The sequence below is a fragment of the Pseudophryne corroboree genome, chromosome 3, assembly GCF_028390025.1.
Source record: "Pseudophryne corroboree isolate aPseCor3 chromosome 3, aPseCor3.hap2, whole genome shotgun sequence".
NCBI classification, from domain to species: Eukaryota; Metazoa; Chordata; class Amphibia; order Anura; family Myobatrachidae; genus Pseudophryne; species Pseudophryne corroboree.
In genome coordinates this window covers 685,725,417-685,747,455 of record NC_086446.1, presented here as the reverse complement: position 1 = coordinate 685,747,455, position 22,039 = coordinate 685,725,417, and the positions used below count along the sequence as shown (strand labels likewise).

Sequence of the window (22,039 nt, the reverse complement as noted above, 5' to 3'; positions counted from 1 at the left end):
AATCAGAGCTCGCGGTGCGAGCTCTGATTGGCTCACGGATCGGCGCTGAATTAAACTGTGAGACACCCGCCGGAGACTGAGGGGAAGGAGAGGCACAGGCTGCGCTCTCCTTCCCTCACACAGGACAGCAGCGGCCAGCGGCAGCGGTGAGCAGGGGGGTGGGGGGGGGGGGGGGGGATATCTGGCACTGGGGGGGCATTTCTATCTGGCACTGGGGGATATCTGGCACTGGGGGGCATATATACCTGGCACTGGGGGGCATATATACCTGGCACTGGGGGATATCTGGCACTGGGGGGGCATTTCTATCTGGCACTGGGGGATATCTGGCACTGGGGGGCATATATACCTGGCACTGGGGGGCATATATACCTGGCACTGGGGGATATCTGGCACTGGGGGGCATATATACCTGGCACTGGGGGATATCTGGCACTGGGGGGCATATATACCTGGCACTGGGGGATATCTGGCACTGGGAGGCATATATACCTGGCACTGGGGGATATCTGGCACTGGGGGGCATATATACCTGGCACTGGGGGGCATATATACCTGGCACTGGGGGATATCTGGCACTGGGGGGCATATATACCTGGCACTGGGGGATATCTGGCACTGGGAGGCATAAAGCCTGGCACTGGGGGATATCTGGCACTGGGGGGCATATATACCTGGCACTGGGGGGCATATATACCTGGCACTGGGGGATATCTGGCACTGGGGGGCATATATACCTGGCACTGGGGGATATCTGGCGCAGGGGGGCATGTATACCTGGCACTGGGGGATATCTGGCACAGGGGGGCATGTATACCTGGCACTGGGGGATATCTGGCACAGGGGGGCATGTATACCTGGCACTGGGGGATATCTGGCACTGGGGGGGCATGTATACCTGGCACTGGGGGATATCTGGCACTGGGGGCATATCTGGCACTGTAGGGGCATTTCTGTATCTGGCACGGGGGGCAATGTATATCTGACACAGTGGGGGCATTTGTGTATCTGGCACTGTGGGGCAATGTGTATCTGGCACTGTGGGGCAATGTATATCTGGCACTGTGGGGCAACGTGTATCTGACACTGCGAGGCAACGTATATCTGGCACTCTGGGGGCATTTCTGTATCTGGCACTGTGGGGCAATGTGTATCTGGCACTGTTAGTCAATGTGTATCTGGCACTGTGGGGCAATGTATATCTGTCACTGTGGGGCAATGTGTATCTGACACTGCGAGGCAATGTATATCTGGCACTCTGGGGGCATTTCTGTATCTGGCACTGTGGGGCAATGTGTATCTGGCACTGTGGGGCAATGTATATCTGGCACTGTGGGGCAATGTATATCTGGCACTGTGGGGCAACGTGTATCTGACACTGCGAGGCAATGTATATCTGGCACTCTGGGGGCATTTCTGTATCTGGCACTGTGGGGCAATGTATATCTGTCACTGTGGGGCAATGTGTATCTGGCACTGTGGGGCAATGTATATCTGGCACTGTGGGGCAACGTGTATCTGGCACTATTGGGGTCATACGTGTATCTGCCCCTCCCCCATATGTGTATCACGCCCCCATTTCCATTGGCCACGCCCCATGTGGCATTTGGCCACACCCATTTTTTTGCGCGCGCGCCTTCGGCGCGCGCACACAGTACCCGTAACACATTTTTTCTACTTGCACCACTGTTCCTACGTCTATGACTGTTTGTTATTACCCAGTTTTGTTATATCATTGTTATTTCCAATTGTAAAGCACAACGGAATTTGCTGCGCTATATAAGAAACTGTTAATAAATAAATAAATTCTTAATTTGCTGAATATTTTCCACACCTGCCTAAAACTTTTGCACAGTATTGTACACAAACAAATAGTGGTCGGATGAACTGTAATTTATTATCTCCACATCAATGAAAATACAGACGTTTTGCAAAAGATGTGCTTCATTTCAAGATGTTGAAAAGATTATGTCCCCTTTAGGTAATTAGGTTTTATTGCTCCTCTAAGCCCAAATGACAATTTCCTGTACAGTGCATTCAGTTTTACCATAATCATTGATAAAGTAACAGCTGTTGTGGTGTGTTGTGATAACTCGCCGAGATGTCAGCGCACATTCCCCATGGCCATATCCACAAGAAGGTACGCAATATGCTTGCAGCAATATGACAGTTTATCTGCTGGGAGGGTCTGGAATGTGATACAATGGGGTATATTTACTAAGGTCCCGATTTTGACCGAGATGCCTTTTTTTCTTCAAAGTGTCATCTCGATAATTTACTAAGCAAAAATCACGGCAGTGATGAGGGCATTCGTAATATTTTGGAAGTCCTTGGAAAAAATCACGAATCAATACACCATCGGTCAAATACGCCTGCAATTTGCTAGAAATCGGTCATTTACTAAAAAGTGCAAAACACAAACACTGCCGACAATAGCCAAACACTGCCGTGATAAAATACAAATCGTGAAAAAGTGCTAAAAAAAAACAGACCTGCTTTTTTATCCCGTGTTTGTATAGGCATGCACGGATCCATGAGATCCGTGCATGTTTTTCAGTGGGAAGGGGGGGGGAAATGTTATAAATTTTCAGAAAAAAAATTGCGTGGGGTCCCCCCTCCTAAGGCAAACCAGCCTCGGGCTCTTTGAGACGATCCTGGTTGCAGAAATATGGGGGGGAAAATGGACAGGGGTTCCACCATATTTAAGCAACCAGCATCGGGCTCTGCGCCTGGTCCTGGTTCCAAAAATACGGGGGACAAAAAGAGTAGGGGTCCCCCGTATTTTTGAAACCAGCACCGGGCTCCACTAGTGCGACAGATAATGCCACAGCCGGGGGTCACTTTTATACAGTGCCTTGCGGCCGTGGCATCAAATATCCAACTAGTCACCTCTGGCCGGGGTACCCTGGGGGAGTGGGGACCCCTTCAATCAAGGGGTCCCCCCCCCAGCCACCCAAGGGCCAGGGGTGAAGCCCGAGGCTGTCCCCCCCATCCAATGGGCTGCGGATGGGGGGCTGATAGCCTTTGTTCAAAGTGAATGATATTGTTTTTAGTAGCAGTACTACAAGGCCCAGCAAGCCTCCCCCGCAAGCTGGTACTTGGAGAACCACAAGTACCAGCATGCGGCGGAAAAATGGGCCCGCTGGTACCTGTAGTACTACTACTAAAAAAATACCCCAATAAAGACAACACACACACACCTTGAAAGTATAACTTTAATACATCCATCCACACCTCCATATACACATACTTACCTTATGTTCCCACGCAGGTCGGTCCTCTTCTCCAGTAGAATCCATGGTGTACCTGTAGAAAAAATTATACTCACATAATCCATGGTTGAAGGCTCCTCTGCTTGTAATCCTTTTGTAATCCACGTACTTGAAAAAATAAAAAAACGGATACCCGACCACGAACTGAAAGGGGCCCCATGTTTTCACATGGGACCCCTTTCCCCGAATGCCAGAAACCCACTCTGACTGATGTCTAAGTGGGTTTCTTCAGCCAATCAGGGAGCGCCACGTTGTGGCACCCTCCTGATCGGCTGTGTGCTCCTGTACTGTCTGACAGGCGGCACACGGCAGTGTTACAATGTAGCGCCTATGCGCTCCATTGTAACCAATGGTGGGAACTTTCAGGTCAGCGGTGAGGTCACTTTCGGTCAACCGCTGACCTGAAAGTTCCCACCAGCCCCAGTTCCCACCAGCCCCCCGGCTGTGGCATTATCTGTCCAGCTAGTGGAGCCCGGTGCTGGTTTCAAAAATACGGGGGACCCCTACTCTTTTTGTCCCCCGTATTTTTGGAACCAGGACCAGGCGCAGAGCCCGATGCTGGTTGCTTAAATATGGGGGAACCCCTGTCCATTTTTTCCCCATATTTCTGCAACCAGGATCGTCTCAAAGAGCCCGAGGCTGGTTTGCCTCAGGAGGGGGGACCCCACGCAATTTTTTTTTTTTAAATTTATAACATTTCCCCCCCCCTTCCCACTGAAAAACATGCACGGATCTCATGGATCCGTGCATGCCTATACAAACACGGGATAAAAAAGCAGGTCTGTTTTTTTTTTAGCACTTTTTCACGATTTGTATTTTAGCACGGCAGTGTTTGGCTATTGTCGGCAGTGTTTGTGTTTTGCACTTTTTAGTAAATGACCGATTTCTAGCAAATTGCAGGCATATTTGACCGATGGTGTATTGATTCGTGATTTTTTCCAATGACTTCCAAAATATTACGAATGCCCTCATCACTGCCGTGATTTTTGCTTAGTAAATTACCGAGATGACACTTTGAAGAAAAAACGGCATCTCGGGCAAAATCGGGACCTTAGTAAATATACCCCAGTGTTTAGTGTTGCTGGAGGTTTATTTGCACAAAATTTTCAAAATCCACAAAGCCAGTACACATCAGATATACATTATTACACAGTTGGTCCTTTTTTTCATGCTAAACTAATGAATTCTTATACAGGTACAGTATAGTAGGCTGAGCAGTACACCAGTATCACCATTGTTAGGACCTGAGTACCCAAAACGCAAGGTAAAGATACCTTTTTCAACAAATTGTTTGCAATGGATATCTTCGCTATTAAGGCTAGGGTACATCCTCCAGCCATACTTGCTGAGTTTGGGAACTGCAGGGGGCATAGCAATGATACTGTATTTCATTCCCCTTGGACCTCGCTTACAGCGTAATGACGCAAATTGTGGCATTATTTAGTAGGGGCTGTTTATTTTATTTATTTATTACCAGTTATTTATAACAGGACCAACAGTGAATCGCATCACAGAACCCCTGCCCACTCCCTAAGGGGGATATTTAATAAAACATAATTGTCTCATAAAAGCTGGAAAATGTGATATTTATGTTCTCTGAAGATGGAGATAAATATCTCCTCTCCAGTGACAGTTGCAGTGCAGTCCAAAATGCAAACAGCGGAACCACACCAACTACCAGTGAGTCCCAAACAGCAATGTTTGGCAGTGTTTGGGGTGGCAGTTGGCGTGGCTCCCCTATTTGAATTGTGGACTGCTCTGCAACTGCCACTGGAGATGAGATATTTATCCCCAGAGAACATAAATATCACATTTTCCAGCTTTTATGAGATAATTATGTTTAATTAAATTTCCCCCTAAATCCGGGAGAATGCCCTGCTCTCCTATGAGTCAGTGCAACGTCCCTAAAATTGGGTAGTCTCTCGGACATTCCAGGGAGTTTGTTAGTAGGCACGGTGACTTCATCCGCCACGTACAGATTGCTCTGCTCCAGAACTCCTCACTAAATTACTATTGAAGTAATTATCAGAAATACAGTAATTAATTGATGTTTTTAAAGCACGCTTTTGATCAGTTAATTAGTTCAGCACAAGTAACTGCAATAGTAAATTAGGTGGAGAGCACTGGAGCAAAACCTTGTGTACTAGGTGGAAGGGGGTCATAATTTAATGTTTGTGGTAGGCGGAAAAGATACAGTAAATGGAAGGTGATCCCTATAAGAAAGTGCTGCATTGCACACAGGTAATAGTGGTGTAATATAGACATGACAGAAAAGGACTTCTCACCCGTGTCTCTACTGCATTATCTGAAGTTGCTTCTGTGGACACTGCATGTTTATCACATGGATCAGTATTCCCCAGAGCATCATTTTCTGTCTTCCGTCCATTCAAAAAAAGATGTGATACAGAATGAGCACATAAAAATTGCCTATGTGGATTTATTATGTAGGCAGTGCAGGCTATTACACCCATTACCGTGCAGCACAGTTGGAATAATGGTTATCACAGACCTGAGGTTATGAGTCAATTACTGACACAGGCAGTAACAGTGTAGAGTTTATATGTTCTCTGGTGCTCTGGTTTCCTCCCATACTACAAACATTCCAACCAAATTAACCTTAAGGCGTGTACACACGGTGAGATAAATCCTTTCGATGTTGACTATATAGTCAAAATCGGAAGGAAAGTTAGTGTAAATTGGAAGGTGTTATGCCGTTTGCGATCCCGATTCGATCCCGATGCAAGGTTAGATAGACTGTGAGGGCAAGTCAAACTTGCCTATCTAGTGTACTATCTAGCACAAAGTATAGTCAAAATTGGCACTTAGGGCCTAATTCTGATTTGATCGCTGCTGTGCGTTTTCGCACAGCAGCGATCAGGTCTGAACTGCGCCGGCACCGCAACGCACCGGTGCATGCCAGACAGCTGACGGCTGTCTCAGCCCTGCGATCGCCAGGCAGAGGTGGTCGCTGGGCGGGAGGGGGCGGGCCGGCAGCGTTTGTCTGTCGTTTAGGGGGCGCAGTCTGGGCAACGCAGGCATGCTCGGACCATTAAGGGAGCGGCCTGAGGCAGCTGCGTGACGTCGCATGCAGCCGCTGCGACCCTCACAGCGGCGAGTAGCTCCCTGCCAGGGATGGATAAAGATGCCCTGGTAGGGAGCTACTCTTACAGTACAAAAGCATTGCCGCTGTGCGATGCTTTTGTACTTGTGCGACAGGGCAGGGCCTGACATGTGGGGTGGACTAGCCCTGTGCTGGGCGTCCCCCCGCATGTCTGTGTGACTGATCGTAGATGTGCTAAATTTAGCACATCTACGATCAGGTCTGAATTAGGCCCATAGTCAAAATCGTACATAGAAAAAATCGAAAGTACAGATAGTCAAAATCGGTGCTATCTGGACTCCGGGGGTATAGTCAAAGTAAGAATCGGGCATAGCAAGGATCTCACCATGTGTACACACCTTTTGTACCCCATTCACATCACACAAATAACCCGGTATCGACCCGGTAATTCAACCCGGGTAATAAGAAAGGTTATTCCCGGGTTGAATAAGGGGTCAGGCGCAGTGTGAATGGGTTGCAGGGTCGATGCGATCCGGTACCCATTCACATCATAGGGAGAGGCGTCGTGGAGATGAACTCCCAGTGCCGCCTCCACCCCTGCTGCCGCCTCCGCCCCCCCCCCCCCCCCCCCCCCCCCCCGCCGCTATGGCAACTGACCCGGCAAATTGCTGGGTCGGACAGCCAGCACTAGTCTCCAATGCCGGATCTCACCCGGGAAGGACCCGTTTCCAATTCAGAATCAGAAGAATCAGAATCAGCTTTATTGGCCAGGTATACTTACGTATACTAGGAATTTGACTTCGGTTTGCTATACAACAGCCAAGTAGGTAACAGGTAAGCAGGTGTGTGTGTGTGTGTGTGTGTGTGTGTGTGGGGGGGGGGGGGGCAAGTAAAGTTACACAGATAGGTATACCGTAGGGACACAAGTTAGTTACATGTATGTCTAGTCAGTCAATGTTCAGGAGTTCAGCAGGCGGACAGCTTGGGGAAAGAAACTTTTGAGGCTTCTGGTGGATCTGGCGGGGACAGCCCTGTAACGCCTGCCTGAAGGAAGCAAGTTAAACATGCTGTGGCCGGGGTGTAGCTGGTCTTTTACTATCTTCATTGCCCGCTTTTTAGCTCTGGACAAGTATAGGTCCTGGACTGAGGGAAGGTCGGCCCCGATGATCTTCTCTGCGGTTCTGACCACCTTTTGGAGCCTGCATCTGTCCCTCGCGCTGGCGGAGCTGTACCATATGAGTATCGAGGAGCACAGTACCGACTCCACAATCGCGGAGTAGAAGAGGAGCAGGAGCTTCTGTGGGATGTTGAACTTCCTTAGTTGCCTGAGGAAGAACAACCTCTGCTGCGCTTTCCCAACAGTGGCGTCAGCGTTGGACCACCATTTAAGGTCCCTGGAGACTGTGGTCCCTAGAAACTTGAAGGAGTCCACTAGCGATACCACACTGTCAGCAATCGTTAGCGGAGGTGCACTAGATGACTTCTTCCTGAAGTCCACTATCATCTCAACAGTTTTGAGGGGGTTGAGGTCAAGGTTGTTGTGGATGCACCACTGGGCCAGCCGGTCTACTTCCCGTCTATAGGCCGATTCGTCCCCATCCTTGATGAGGCCGATGACGGTGGTGTCATCGGCGAATTTGATGATCCTTACTGATTGCGCCTCTGAGGTACAGTCATTTGTGTACAGGGAGAAGAGCAGGGGTGAGAGGACACAGCCCTGAGGGGCCCCTGTACTAATGGACCGCGCTTGAGAGGTGAATTCCCCCGCTTTCACCACCTGTGTCCTATCTGTCAGGAAGTCTATTATCCAGGAACAGGTAGCTTCTGGGAACCCTAGGCGAAGTAATTTGGGGTGGAGGATGCTGGGGACGATTGTATTGAAGGCCGAGCTGAAATCGATAAACAGGACCCTCGCGTAGGTACCGGGAATGTCTAGGTGCTGTAGAATGTAGTGCAGGCCCAGGTTGACTGCATCCTCGACACACCGATTCGAGCGATAGGCGAACTGCAGGGGGTCCAGTTGGGGGCCAGTCACAGTTTTCAGGTGATTCAAAACCAGACGCTCGAACGGTTTCATGACCACAGGTGGGATCCGGCATTGGAGGTGTGAAAGCGGTATTAGTGTGTATGTGTGTCCATGTGATAGATTGTAAACTCCCCTGGGGCAGGGATTGATGTGAATTACTGAAATAATCTCTGTAAAGCACTATGTAATATGTGTGTGCCATGGATACATGCATAGGTAGGAGTTGATTACTGAAAAAAGAAAGATGGCTCGAGAAACAGTAATTTAAATAATACAATTTGAGTAGAATTCAGTGAAGAAGAAAAAAAGAAAGCTTTTAGCACTATTTACATGAAAGCATATTTTATATTCATGTACAACTCAGGCGACTCATTGATTGGAGCCAGTGATTAAGGATGCAGGACAGGCGCCTGCGCTCAGCAGTATGCAGCCAGCTACTTCTCATACATTTTATTACTCATTCGGTAAAAGGCGAAATGACACAATCACCTTTCTTTAAAACTTACTAAATTAGCAATAAAAACTATTGTTTAAATGAAATAAAAAAAAACGTACTAAATTATTTCATATTTCCATAGTGTTACACTTAAAAATAGTTTAAAAATATTTTCGTCTTTAACTGGACACGCCTGCGTTTTTTCAGACACACCTAGAAAATGTCAGGTTTCCACCCAGAAACGCCGGCTTCCTGTTAGTCAAACAGTGGCTGCATTGCGATCACGATGTGTACGCATTATCTGTCGCTATTATTACTCACACATGCGCAACGCGAACGCTGCACATGTGCAGTTGTTCGATAATCGATAATTCGATAATCGGACGGATTGCGATTCGCAAATTTTGCAATACTTACTGAATGAGGTCCTATAACCGACACTGGCATCCAGGAGCAGAGAATTCCGCCAGGGGTCGGATAAGTATGTTTACCCTCCCCCCTTACCCCCCTAAACCTCCCTTCCCGCGGCCTAACCCTAACCTTCCCCACCTCCCAGTAGCTTAACCCTAACCCTCCTATGCAGCCTAAACCTAACACACACACACACCCTCTACCCTACAGCTTACCAAGTAGGAAACCCGTCAGAGCTCGATCAGGATGCAGGCGTCAGCATTCCGAACAGTGTCGGGATTCTAGCATCAGTATTCCAATTGCCAGGATGCCGAATGCCGGTATCCTGAACGGATCCCATGAATGATTCTAGAGGGGTAGGTCCAGGGGTACAGTAACTGTGGGAATCATAGTGCTTGTGAATCACACCATCACAACTCCGCCCCAGCATTTTGCGGTGAGAGCCAGGGCCACGATCATGTGATTCACAGTGAACAAGACTTGTCCAGTTACTGCAGAAGAGTATGGGATGTGAAAGGGTTGTCTGCTCTCCCGTGAGGGCTTTCTAATACCCCTTTTACACAACCAGTTAGTAACACGGGTTATTGCACATGAACGTGCATAACCGGTGTTGCTGGCCGGTGTAAAAGGGTCGAGTTGGAATAGTCCGGGTCGAGTGACCTGGTATTCCAACTCGGGAAGTTTGTGGGGTTGAACACGTGTTCAACCCGGCAAACTGTGCAGTGTAAACGGTAGCTGGGTCGATGCAACCCGGCTTCCCGTTTACACTCTATGTGCGGGTGGCGCTTGGAGATCATGTGATCTCCAAGCGCCGCCCCCGTCGCATCACCGGCAACGTCACCAACCCAGCAATATGCCGGGTTGGTGACTCCATTCTAAATGGGGGCTGACGTGGGTCGCAGCCGGGTAACTCCCGTGTCAGGGCTAAAGTGGTATTAGTCTTCCAGAGTCTCCCTTTACATTGCAGGAGTGCATGCAGATATGTTTCTGGTGTTAGTGGCTGAAGATGCATTAACAGCCGATAGATGTAAACAAGTCTTTATAAATATGGCTTTTTCTTTGTTTGCAGGCCTGTTCTGAATGACAAAAAAAAGGGTGTTAATTGATGTATGCATTGTGAAAATCTTTATATATAACTATAAGCAGCCGTAACCATGTTTGTCACTGCCTGGGTTCCTGCAGCATGCTCTCACTTCATGACTGCTGTAAAACAATAAGCATGAGACCACCCTGATGTTGACTTTATATTATAGCTGTGCAGGAGCTGTCAGCGGGGACAATGGGTGGCTGAAAGAGGATGATGGAAAACGTGCCCTGATTACAAAGGTACACAGAGCAGTATGTGACAGCGGTGGAACATCATTACAGCATGCTGGTGTGAGTTTCTCTACGCCAAGGAAATAGAAAAGCATCTTGTGAATTACATCCAACATACACAGGCCACAATCACAGGGTAATTGAATATACAGTTGTACCAGCTCTAGAGAAATGAAATCGAGAGCCTCCCATTCTGGCCATAGAAGTGTTTTAGCTGGCTAATAGGATGTATAATATGGAAATTGCTTTGAAGCATGGGTTTCCTGGTCCAGTTATTCTGACTGGGTGTCAGTGAGAAAGCCCTTCATCATTTATATACCAGCAACCGCCTGTAAAAGTGATTACGGGTGTGGGGTGTTTTTTGTCTACCCTTTTTCTATAGTATGTTTTTATTCTCGAGGTTTTTTTTTACCACTCTTTGGGCTTGGGTGGGTTAAAAGTACAGTTATGAGTATCACAGTGAAGTGTTTTTTTTTTTTGCACTGCTCATCCCCCCGAACCAAGAAAGCACGGGTGATGGGGGGTTGTCAGGGGCGGATTGGGAACAAAAGACGGCCCTGGAAAAATTTGTACTAGTGGCCCCACATGGGCAGCACCAGAGGTGTAAGGTCTAGCCATGGGCATGGCAGCAGCACCCTCCCCCCAAAAAACTTTCCAGATAGTGGGCATGTCCTGCATCAAGGGGGAAGTTAAAAAGAAATAAAATTAAATATTATGAGCACATTATATGATACACCTTCAGAATTTAGGAAACTATATCATTCTTTAGAAAGATAGATTTTCTTGCTTATTACACCAACTGTATCCCAATCACTATTCACTCAATCTTATATGTCAGCCAAGCAGGCAGACAGAGTATACACTAGATCATCTGCAATCACAGGCTAAGTGGCAAAGTCATTTTCATATATGCAAATTATTTTGCATTTAATTCATTATGTCTATAAAAAGGACCACATGTCCTCAAACAAAACAGGCCCCGCGGGTGTGTCGGCCCACCGGGGATCTTCCCCGGAAACCCGTGGTGCCAATCTGCCTCTGCATCTGCATCTTCACCTGTGAATCAGTGGGCGTAAGTGGTCTGGGAAGTTCTCACATAGACAAAGCTCAGAGAGGCTGTGTGGATTGTATTGCAGGCTATGCATAGAAGCGTAAATACCCCTTCTAGTCTCCAGAAATGTGTATTTGTATCACTCTTGCGATGCCCTGGGGTTGTCTGGCTGGGTGGCTCTGGGGTGTCCTGCCCCCCGGACCTGAACCCCTATAGTTAGTGTTAGGGACTTACCCAATGAGAAGCTACCTTGATGCGGTGGGTAAGCTCATAGCCCTGGCCAGGAATATGCTAAGTGCCTCTGGTTATTACAGGTTGAGCTAGTGTGAGACAGTGCACCTGCTACTTTTTCTGTCGGTACACTGTATTAAGTCTCAAGCAGAGTAGCACCTCATTACCTAATTAAGGTGTGCAAATTAGGGCCACCTTCCCAGCCTCCAGAAATGTCCAGGAGATAATCATATCCCATATTACCGGAGCACCCGAGACAGGCCTCCATGTTCCGTCCACTGCCCCAGCCATGGAGGAAGTCTGTGGCTCAATAACACTACTCATGGAGAATGGCGTCATTGGGTCTCGTCACCCACTGAAGAATGCCGCAAGTGGTGGCATTGTACATGGGGGAACAGTGCTGGAATAATGTAATAAACAGTACTACACCCCCTTCCCCCTTACCTCCCCCACCTGTGTCTAAGCCTCCAGCATCTCCCTGACCGCCTGGGTAAAATGTTTGCAAGTAAAGAAGGGGGAAACAAGCAAGAAAGATGACGATTCCTTCTCCTGCGATTACAAACAATGGGCTGTGGGGGATGAGGAATGTAACTACAGAGCAGCTATTTAGCACTCCAGTAGTGTGCATGCCATGCAAACGTTACAAGTGATCACACCAGCATACCTTTTATAAGCATTAATGCCCACACCACTCCCATGACACCTCCACTAGATGGAACCATCTGCATTGTCACCACCCAGTTACTGCCCATAAATACCCAAGTCACAGAGAGACTGGTCCGAGCAATCTGTCCATTTGCGTATTCCAGATTTTGCTATCTCTGTCTGTATGCCTAATTTAGCACATGCGCAGTCGTGGTTTTCTTTCTAAGGTGCATGTGCATTATGCTGAAATCAGCAAGAAACACACTTGCGTCCGACCAATGGCCCTCATTCCGAGTTGTTCGCTCGGTATTTTTCATCGCATCGCAGTGAAAATCCGCTTAGTACGCATGCGCAAAGTTCGCACTGCGACTGCGCCAAGTAACTTTACTATGAAGAAAGTAATTTTACTCACGGCTTTTTCATCGCTCCGGCGATCGTAATGTGATTGACAGGAAATGGGTGTTACTGGGCGGAAACACGGCGTTTCAGGGGCGTGTGGCTGAAAACGCTACCGTTTCCGGAAAAAACGCAGGAGTGGCCGGAGAAACGGTGGGAGTGCCTGGGCGAACGCTGGGTGTGTTTGTGACGTCAACCAGGAACGACAAGCACTGAACTGATCGCACAGGCAGAGTAAGTCTGAAGCTACTCTGAAACTGCTAAGTAGTTAGTAATCGCAATATTGCGCATACATCGGTCGCAATTTTAAGAAGCTAAGATTCACTCCCAGTAGGCGGCGGCTTAGCGTGTGTAACTCTGCTAAATTCGCCTTGCGACCGATCAACTCGGAATGAGGGCCAATATCTTTATCTCCTGGCCTGCTAACAAGGCAGCATCAGCATCAAGGGCGTAGCTGCAATAGGTGCAGGCAGTGCGGCTGCTACGGAGCCCAGGCCGCCTCAGGGGCCCGGCCCTCCCCCTGCACCTATTTATGCTGCCAGCAGTGGCTAGCTGAGTTGGGGGGCAGAGTGCAAATTGATAGTGCTATGGCTGTCGGTGCACTGTGTATGCATTTATGAGAAATGGTCCTGTGCCTGCCCTCCAGCGACACTTGTCACAGCACGAGAGTATCACTGGCCACTCCGCCTCTGACCATCTGTGTCCCGCCCTCAACAGCCTGTAGTCATGTCTCCTGGAGTCCTGGCTGCCTAAATCCTCCCACCACCCGCCCTGCTGTGACCCTCTTCCATTCATGGTGATCCATAATCCCGTGACCCAGCGCCCCGCACTATACCGTGAGAAGGCAGGGCCCAGTGCTGACCCAGCATCTGGCCGCAGCAGCAAACTGGCCGACGGGGGGATCCCGCAGATACTGCAGCTAGAGTTGGATTAAGGAGGACCCAAGCAACATGTGTCTCTCTCCCAGAACCCTTTGTTGGTACCTGTGGACGGATCACAGGCGCTGTGGCCACCTTGCTGCCCCTGCACATGAAAAAAAGGAGGGTGCGTGGGCTGGAGCCATCCTCTCTTACACAGAACCATTTTTGAAACGCTGCTGAGAGGAGCTCCTCGCCATCTGAGCAAGAGATCCCTCTGGTGCTCAGTGTTAGGGGTCAGCTGCATGACTGAGTAAGTTCTACTCACTCTAGTGTAGAAATAATGTACTGCTGGTTCTGTTTAAATGTCAGCTAAAGAGCTACTGTAACTCAGAATAATTATATATCTGGATCTGTGACCGAGTAAAAATGTGTAATATTCCATTGCTGAATTCCACCTGGATTTGATTTATTGTTGTTACTGCTCAAATGTTTATGCAAAAATCATGTTTCTATGTTGTCTCTTTTTCTCTGACGTCCTAGTGGATGCTGGGGACTCCGAAAGGACCATGGGGAATAGCGGCTCCGCAGGAGACTGGGCACAAAAGTAAAAGCTTTAAGACTACCTGGTGTGCACTGGCTCCTCCCCCTATGACCCTCCTCCAAGCCTCAGTTAGATTTTTGTGCCCGAACTAGAAGGGTGCAGTCTAGGTGGCTCTCCTGAGCTGCTTAGAAAAAAGTTTAGTTTTAGGTTTTTTATTTTCAGTGAGACCTGCTGGCAACAGGCTCACTGCATCGAGGGACTAAGGGGAGAAGAAGCGAACTCACCTGCGTGCAGAGTGGATTGGGCTTCTTAGGCTACTGGACATTAGCTCCAGAGGGACGATCACAGGCCCAGCCATGGATGGGTCCCAGAGCCGCGCCGCCGTCCCCCTTACAGAGCCAGAAGAGCAGAAGAGGTCCAGAAAAATCGGCGGCAGAAGACGTCCTGTCTTCAATAAGGTAGCGCACAGCACCGCAGCTGTGCGCCATTGCTCTCAGCACACTTCACACTCCGGTCACTGAGGGAGCAGGGCGCTGGGTGGGAGCACCCTGAGACGCAATATAAACACCTTAGGGGGCAAAAAATGCATCACATATAGCTCCTGGGCTATATGGATGCATTTAACTCATGCCTGTTTTTCCATAAAAAAGCGGGAGAACGGCCGCCGAGAAGGGGGCGGAGCCTATCTCCTCAGCACACTGGCGCCATTTTTCCTCACAGCTCCGTTGGAGGGAAGCTCCCCGACTCTCCCCTGCAGTCCTGCACTACAGAAACAGGGTAAAACAAGAGAGGGGGGGCACTAAATTGGCAGATGAATCTATACAGCAGCTATATAAGGGAAAAACACTTATATAAGGTTATCCCTGTATATATATAGCGCTCTGGTGTGTGCTGGCAAACTCTCCCTCTGTCTCCCCAAAGGGCTAGTGGGGTCCTGTCCTCTATCAGAGCATTCCCTGTGTGTGTGCTGTGTGTCGGTACGTTGTGTCGACATGTATGAGGAGGAAAATGGTATGGAGGTGGAGCAATTGCCTGTATTAGTGATGTCACCCCCTAGGGAGTCGACACCTGACTGGATGGTCTTATGGAAGGAATTACGTGATAGTGTCAGCACTTTACAAAAGACTGTTGACGACATGAGACAGCCGGCAAATCAGTTAATACCTGTACAGGTGTCTCAAACACCGTCAGGGGCTCTAAAGCGCCCGTTACCTCAGGTGGTCGACACAGACCCAGACACGGACACTGACTCCAGTGTCGACGGTGAGGAAACAAACGTATTTTCCAGTAGGGCCACACGTTACATGATCACGGCAATGAAGGAGGTTTTGAACATTTCTGATACTACAAGTACCACAAAAAAGGGTATTATGTGGGGTGTGAAAAAACTACCCGTAGTTTTTCCTGAATCAGATGAATTAAATGAGGTGTGTGATGAAGCGTGGGTTTCCCCCGATAAAAAAACTGCTAATTTCTAAAAAATTATTGGCATTATACCCTTTCCCGCCAGAGGTTAGGGCGCATTGGGAAACACCCCCTAGGGTGGATAAGGCGCTCACACGCTTATCAAAACAAGTGGCGTTACCGTCTCCTGATACGGCCGCCCTCAAGGAACCAGCTGATAGGAAGCTGGAAAATATCCTAAAAAGTATATACACACATACTGGTATTATACTGCGACCAGCAATCGCCTCAGCCTGGATGTGCAGTGCTGGGGTGGCTTGGTCGGATTCCCTGACTGAAAATATTGATACCCTGGACAGGGACAATATATTATTGACTATAGAGCATTTAAAGGATGCATTTCTATATATGAGAGATGCACAGAGGGATATTTGCACTCTGGCATCAAGAGTAAGTGCGCTGTCCATTTCTGCCAGAAGAGGGTTATGGACGCGACAGTGGTCAGGTGATGCGGATTCCAAACGGCATATGGAAGTATTGCCGTATAAAGGGGAGGAGTTATTTGGGGTCGGTCTATCGGACCTGGTGGCCACGGCAACGGCTGGGAAATCCACCTTTTTACCCCAGGTCACCTCTCAGCTTCTGCCAAGTCCTCAGCATGACGCTGGGGCCTTACAAGCGGACTCAGGCACGGTGGGGGCCCGTCTCAAGAATCTCAGCGCGCAGTGGGCTCACTCGCAAGTGGACCCCTGGATCCTGCAGGTAGTATCTCAGGGGTACAAATTGGAATTCGAGACGTCTCCCCCTCGCCGGTTCCTGAAGTCTGCTTTACCAACGTCTACCCCCGACAGGGAGGCGGTATTGGAAGCCATTCACAAGCTGTATTCCCAGCAGGTGATTATCAAGGTACCCCTCCTACAACAGGGAAAGGGGTATTATTCCACGCTGTTTGTGGTACCGAAGCCGGACGGTTCGGTGAGACCTATTTTAAATCTGAAATCCTTGAACACTTACATACAAAGGTTCAAATTCAAGATGGAATCACTCAGAGCAGTGATAGCGAACCTGGAAGAAGGGGACTATATGGTGTCTCTGGACATCAAGGATGCTTACCTCCATGTCCCAATTTGCCCTTCTCACCAAGGGTACCTCAGGTTTGTGGTACAGAACTGCCACTATCAGTTTCAGACGCTGCCGTTTGGATTGTCCACGGCACCCCGGGTCTTTACCAAGGTAATGGCCGAAATGATGATTCTTCTTCGAAGAAAAGGCGTCTTAATTATCCCTTACTTGGACGATCTCCTGATAAGGGCAAGGTCCAGAGAACAGTTAGAGGTCGGAGTAGCACTATCTCAAGTAGTACTACGACAGCACGGATGGATTCTAAATATTCCAAAATCGCAGCTGATTCCGACGACACGTCTGCTGTTCCTAGGGATGATTCTGGACACAGTACAGAAAAAGGTGTTTCTCCCGGAAGAGAAAGCCAGGGAGTTATCCGACCTAGTCAGGAACCTCCTAAAACCAGGCCAAGTGTCAGTGCATCAATGCACAAGGGTCCTGGGAAAAATGGTGGCTTCTTACGAAGCAATTCCATTCGGCAGATTCCACGCAAGAACTTTTAAGTGGGATCTGCTGGACAAATGGTCCGGATCGCATCTTCAAATGCATCAGCGGATAACCCTGTCTCCAAGGACAAGGGTGTCTCTCCTGTGGTGGTTGCAGAGTGCTCATCTTCTAGAGGGCCGCAGATTCGGCATTCAGGACTGGGTCCTGGTGACCACGGATGCCAGCCTGAGAGGCTGGGGAGCAGTCACACAGGGAAGACATTTCCAGGGCTTGTGGTCAAGCATGGAAACGTCACTTCACATAAATATCCTGGAACTAAGGGCCATTTACAATGCCCTAAGTCAGGCAAGGCCTCTGCTTCAGGGTCAGCCGGTGCTGATGCAGTCGGACAACATCACGGCAGTCGCCCACGTAAACAGACAGAGCGGCACAAGAAGCAGGAGGGCAATGACGGAAGTTGCAAGGATTCTTCGCTGGGCGGAAAATCATGTGATAGCACTGTCAGCAGTGTTCATTCCGGGAGTGGACAACTGGGAAGCAGACTTCCTCAGCAGACACGATCTCCACCCGGGGGAGTGGGGACTTCACCCAGAAGTCTTCCACATGATTGTGAACCGTTGGGAAAAACCAAAGGTGGACATGATGGCGTCCCGCCTCAACAAAAAACTGGACAGATATTGCGCCAGGTCAAGGGACCCTCAGGCAATAGCTGTGGACGCTCTGGTAACACCGTGGGTGTACCAGTCAGTGTATGTGTTCCCTCCTCTGCCTCTCATACCCAAGGTACTGAGAATCATAAGAAGGAGAGGAGTAAGGACTATACTCGTGGCTCCGGATTGGCCAAGAAGGACTTGGTACCCGGAACTTCAAGAGATGCTCACGGAAGACCCGTGGCCTCTACCTCTAAGAAAGGACCTGCTCCAGCAGGGACCATGTCTGTTCCAAGACTTACCGCGGCTGCGTTTGACGGCATGGCGGTTGAACGCCGGATCCTGAAGGAAAAAGGCATTCCGGATGAAGTCATCCCTACCCTGATCAAAGCCAGGAAGGATGTAACTGTGCAACATTATCACCGTATTTGGCGTAAATATGTTGCGTGGTGTGAGGCCAGGAAGGCCCCTACAGAGGAATTTCAACTGGGTCGTTTCCTGCATTTCCTGCAAACAGGACTGTCTATGGGCCTAAAATTAGGGTCCATTAAGGTTCAAATTTCGGCCCTGTCAATATTCTTCCAAAAGAACTAGCTTCAGTTCCTGAAGTCCAGACGTTTGTCAAGGGGGTACTGCATATACAGCCTCCTTTTGTGCCTCCAGTGGCACCTTGGGATCTCAATGTAGTTTTGGGGTTCCTAAAATCACATTGGTTTGAACCACTCACCACTGTGGACTTAAAATATCTCACATGGAAAGTGGTAATGCTGTTAGCCCTGGCCTCAGCCAGGCGTGTCTCAGAATTGGCGGCTTTATCCTATAAAAGCCCTTACCTAATTTTTCATACGGACAGGGCAGAATTGAGGACTCGTCCTCAATTTCTCCCTAAGGTGGTTTCAGCATTTCACTTAAACCAGCCTATTGTGGTGCCTGCGGCTACTAGGGACTTGGAGGATTCCAAGTTGCTGGACGTAGTCAGGGCCCTGAAAATATATGTTTCCAGGACGGCTGGAGTCAGAAAATCTGACTCGCTGTTTATCCTGTATGCACCCAACAAGCTGGGTGCTCCTGCTTCTAAGCAGACTATTGCTCGTTGGATTTGTAGTACAATTCAGCTTGCACATTCTGTGGCAGGCCTGCCACAGCCAAAATCTGTAAAAGCCCATTCCACACGGAAAGTGGGCTCATCTTGGGCGGCTGCCCGAGGGGTCTCGGCTTTACAACTTTGCCGAGCAGCTACTTGGTCAGGGGCAAACACGTTTGCTAAATTCTACAAATTTGATACCCTGGCTGAGGAGGACCTGGAGTTCTCTCATTCGGTGCTGCAGAGTCATCCGCACTCTCCCGCCCGTTTGGGAGCTTTGGTATAATCCCCATGGTCCTTTCGGAGTCCCCAGCATCCACTAGGACGTCAGAGAAAATAAGAATTTACTTACCGATAATTCTATTTCTCATAGTCCGTAGTGGATGCTGGGCGCCCATCCCAAGTGCTGATTGTCTGCAATACTTGTACATAGTTATTGTTACAAAAAATCGGGTTATTATTGTTGTGAGCCATCTTTTCAGAGGCTCCTCGGTTATCATGCTGTTAACTGGGTTCAGATCACAAGTTGTACGGTGTGATTGGTGTGGCTGGTATGAGTCTTACCCGGGATTCAAAATCCTTCCTTATTGTGTACGCTCGTCCGGGCACAGTATCCTAACTGAGGCTTGGAGGAGGGTCATATGGGGAGGAGCCAGTGCACACCAGGTAGTCTTAAAGCTTTTACTTTTGTGCCCAGTCTCCTGCGGAGCCGCTATTCCCCATGGTCCTTTCGGAGTCCCCAGCATCCACTACAGACTATGAGAAATAGAATTATCGGTAAGAAAATTCTTATTTTTTTTTCTGAGAAATATCCATTTTATTTTACTCTTTTTATACTGATTTTATTTGAGTGTTTGTGTGGTTGTGTATTGAAACATCAGTGGTACATGTAGGTGGGCTGTCTCACTTGGGATGTGACATTTGTGACTTGTATGTGACAAAACTTAGCATTTATAATGTATTTGGTATGCATGGGCATAACAAAGGGCTTTGAGGCTGGCATATCGAAGTGCATGACTGAAGAGGCTTTGAGAGTAAAAAGTGTCATGACTGGGCTCTGGGCTATGACATAAAGGCATTATGGGGCTCATGGCTTTCATATAAGGGCATGATTGGCCTCAGGCATATAAAGGGGAATGAGGGGGCCCTTGGCTGGCATATAAGGGCAGGAAGGGACTCTGAGACATATAAAGTGACATGGGGGGGGGGAGCCTCTGGATTATAAAGTGTGATTTTGGCTACACCATATGGTAACTACCCCTGGTCATACCCCCTGTGTGGGAATTAAAAAATATTAAAAGGTGGTAACCCTAGTGCTGTTTGTGACCTTTAGTGACACTTGCATCTTATAGTGTCACAGACGTAAGTTAATGTCACTGCAACATTAAGATTATAGGAGTCGAGGGGAGCCCACGCAGTGCACCAATGAGAGGCCAGACAATGAGAGGTGGAGCTTTGCTGTCTCTCTGTATAGTATGACGGTCACTAGGATGCTTGCTGTATTATATATCAGTCATTAGAATGGTCCCTGTATTGTATATTGCTCACTAGAATGCCCCCTGTATTGTATATCAGTCACTAGAATTCCCCCTGTATAGGATATCAGTCACTAGAATGCCCCCTGTATTGTAATATCAGTCACTAGAATTCCCCCTGTATTGTATATCAATCACTAGAATGCTTCCTGTATTGTAAAGAAATCACTCGAATTCTTTTTTGAATATCTAAGTTTTTGCTTTGTCAGATGGGACTTGTAGATATTGTATTTGTTTATAACTACAGTATATTTATATGGGATACGTACTATTTACCAACGGACGGGATGCCGGCTGTCATGTTCCCGACAGCTGGATCCCGTCCGCCAGAATGCCGGCAGCGGGGCGAGTGCTAGAAAACCCTTTGCTGGCATGGTAGCTTGCTGCGCTCGCCACGGGTTATATTCTCGCTCTATCGGCGTCATGGACGCCCACAGACGGAGAATAGCCTGTGTCGCCAGTATTCCGGCGGAGGCGTTTCACCGCCTGTCAGGATTCCGGCATCGGTATTGTGGCCGCCGGGATCCCGACTGGCTGTATTTTAATTGCTTCCCATTTACATTGCATTGGCTATTTAAACCACAACCACACTAGACAAACCAAATCCACATTGCAATGTGCTGATGGAAAAGCTGGGTCCGCTTGCTTTAGTTTGCCTCCCATGCTTAAAGCTGCCAGCCAGCCCCTGGCTGCCAGCTACTTTTTATTTCTTTGCAGTGTACTACAGGTACATCTGCTGCCCTGGCCGGCTCTGTCTCTCATCACTGTCACTGATGCTGGGAGGAGGCGTGGCTGAGCCTGCAGGGACTTTCCCGGACGACAGCCATGCCTCCTCTCAGTGTCAATGAGGAGAGAGATGGAGAAAGCCCAGGAGAGCAGAGATGTGCCTGCAGTGCACATACAGCAGCCAATGGGGACTGAAGGTGAGTGTCCACGCGTCGGCTCCACCCACTCTCTGGGAGGAAGGAAGGAGGTTGAGGGAGGGAGTTGACTGAGTGGAGTAGGGAGGGGTGTTGAGCTTGAAGTAGTTTCTGCTTGGGGTAAGGGGGAGGGGTTTATTTAGATTTGGAACTGAGAGTAGTATGGCACAGTGTGGGGGAGGGGTGCACTGGGGGGGCCCAAGAAAATTGTGCTATGGGGCCCCCAAAGGTGTAGCTACGCCCCTGAGCATCATGTAGAACAGTCAGGAATCTTCTGCTGTTCAGGGTGCTGAGTAATCACAGCATTAGTCTGTAAATCTGGCTCATCAACTTCTGTGGCGCTGTGGGTGTGCGGGCATCGGTTCAGTTAAACATCAATTTATAAATGAAAACAAAACAAACAAAAATTGCAAACATAAATGCAATGAAATCAGACAGGCACAATGGTCAGGACAGCCGATATAATGCAATTTGTTGACTAAACTTTTTAAAATTAGAAACAGCCATGTGCTATATCTAATGTTCAACTATGTTCCTGAATACTGCGTTCCTTTTAGGGTGTATGGCTGAAATAATAACTAGAACACGATTACTGGATGCCGTAGCAGATGTTACTTGTTTGACAGGCGA

General features: G+C 48.6%; 1 protein-coding gene across 6 annotated transcripts in view; it reads left to right on the top strand.

Annotated features, from left to right (window-relative positions):
* Positions 1 to 22,039, top strand: part of NEURL1 (neuralized E3 ubiquitin protein ligase 1) — a 556,453-nt gene that overhangs the window by 368,133 nt on the left and 166,281 nt on the right. Inside the window, exon 2 of one of the 6 annotated variants that reach the window (XM_063961987.1) lies at positions 10,460 to 10,659. The exons of the other annotated variants lie outside the window; for them this stretch is intronic. The gene's annotated coding sequence lies outside the window, so the exon portion shown is untranslated. The remainder of the gene's footprint in view (positions 1 to 10,459; positions 10,660 to 22,039) is intronic. 6 annotated transcript variants of the gene reach the window in all.